Here is a 2328-nt window from a genome sequence, read left to right as displayed (position 1 = left end):
ACACCGTCACCAGCGCAGTGTTCTCAAGGGCAGAGCCAGAGCCCAGGAAGAGAAGGGTTTTTATTTAGGGTTACAGCGAGGTTCAGGAAATCCCAGTTGGCAGCTCTATGACTGACTGACATTTAGCACATATCGGGTGTCCGGAGGGCCAAGCCGGGATTGTTTTACTCACCCTATTGTGAAGAACTCCTGGGTCAACTTCAGGTTCTCGCTGATGAGCCATCGCTAGGGGTGACGGTTAAATATTGCCAGCGGTGAGTGGCCAAAGCACACATATTTTTGTCGGTTTTTCTCCTTCCTGAAACTGGGGTTTGTGCTTAGGTCATTTACCCTTGAGATAGAATTTCTTTTTCAGAAATGGGGTTATATCAGGACATGAAGCTCTGTTTCTAAACCTCTCTCCAAGCTGATGACAGATGAAGAGCTGATCTCCTACAGCCATCCTGACTCAGCTAGGCCCTTTGTCTGCCTTAGAGTCACCTGTCACCTTCCTGCTGAGAGCAAGTCCAGCTGCCCCAGAGCCTAGGTGTCCCTGATTAGGCCAGGGGACCAGTTGGCTGGGTTTCTGTGTCACAAAAGGAAACAGCCCTTAGCTTGGGACTCCAAGGCCTCCCTCTGTGATGGAAACAGCCCCCGGGCAGAGGTCAGCTCTGGGGTGAATGGCTGGCCAGGTCCACCTCAGTCTGTAGGGGATGGGGAACTGAACACCAGCCCAGGGGAGGGAGAGGAAAGGGGAGGAAACAGGGGAGAGCCACAACAACAGGCCCTGTCCCCAGCCCATGTGACCCTGAAAGGCCCAGAATGAGCTCAGCCCAGACAGACAGAGGACAGAAGAACTGACAGGAGCACAGTGGGTTTGGGAGCATTGCTGGATCCTGAGCTCTTCCCCACAGAGGGAGGACAGGGCCAACAACTGACCATGGAGGCCCCTTCAGCCCTTCTCCCAACCTGTGTCCCCTGGCAGGGGCTGCTGCTTACAGGTGAGCAGGAAGGTGGCTCGGAGTGGGCCGTGCCTCAGCCAGGGGGCTGGGGGTGAGGGGGAAGGTGGCTCAGAGTGGGCCGGGCCAGGGGGCTGGGGGTGAGGGGGAAGGTGGCTCGGAGTGGGCCGTGCCTCAGCCAGGGGGCTGGGGGTGAGGGGGAAGGTGGCGCGGAGATGGACCGTGCCTCGGCCAGGGTGTGTCCATCACATCTCCAGGGGTGGACCAGGCTGGGGTGGCAAGGAAATGCAGAAAGGAGAGACACACAGGACACACAGGAAGGCCGGGAGCGGGTGGACTGGGACCCGGTGAGACCTCGGCATCTGGCCAGGGGAGCATCGCGCGTGCGTAGAGTTGGACAGAGGACAGAGCTAGGCATACATCTGGACATGGAGACGGGGTGTGTGGAAGCAGGTGGATCAAGCTGACAGGAAACGTCCTGGGAGCGGTGTGTGCGGGGACCAACCTTCAGGCCACGGTGTCCACGGGGAGAGAGCCGCGGCGGACTCTTCTGCGGAGTCAGCACTCTCGACAGGTGCCCCTGAGGAGGGCTGGGGCGCTGAGGAGGGCCGCTTCGCGGGAGCACACACTCACTCAGGGCTCAGTCACTCGGGCTGTCTCTGCTCCCTACGCGCCTGGAGTCTAGTGGAGAATACAAGATCGGGGCTGGGGAGGCGGCTCAGCCGTTAAGAGCACCGGCTGCTCTTCCAAGGACCCGGGTTCAATTCCCAGCATCCACACGGAAGCTCACAACTGTCTGCACCTCCAGATCCAGGGGATCCGACCCCCTCACACAGACACACATGCAGCCAAACACCAATGCACATAAAATAAAAACTAATTAATTAAAAGGAGAGAGAACAGGAGATCCTAGGAAAGGGCAGAAGGCCTCTCCTGAGGGGAAAGGACAGATGGAGGGACAAGAGGCCCAGCAACAGGACAGGCCTGGACGTGGTGAGGGAGAGGAAAGGTCCCCCCTCTGTACTCCAGATTAATCCCCAGCGGCCGCCATATTCTTGAGTCTCACATGCGTCCCAGTTGTGGTGGGTACAAGGCCTCGTGCACACAGCTAAGCTGGGGACGGCGGGAGCAAGTGCGCAGACTCGTCTCTTGAGAGGAAGGAGATGTTTACCGTCTTCCGCCGGGACTCGGCAAAGAGTGTGGTTTACAACCTGGCGACCCTTTGCCATCCACCGGCCGGGCTCACCCAAATCCCCGGGAGCACTGCCTTCTCCTGTTGGTTTCTCCCTGAACCTGAGCATTGCCTCAGCGTGCAGCCACAGGCCAGCTCTCAGCATGCAGCTCTCAGCGTGCAGCCCTCAGCGTGCAGCCCTCAGCGTGCAGCCCTCAG

The sequence above is a fragment of the Psammomys obesus genome, unplaced genomic scaffold, assembly GCF_907164565.1.
Source record: "Psammomys obesus unplaced genomic scaffold, mPsaObe1.curated_primary_1811, whole genome shotgun sequence".
Taxonomy (NCBI): Eukaryota; Metazoa; Chordata; class Mammalia; order Rodentia; family Muridae; genus Psammomys; species Psammomys obesus.
The sequence above is the reverse complement of the archived record's forward strand: the minus strand, read 5'-3'. Positions refer to the sequence as shown.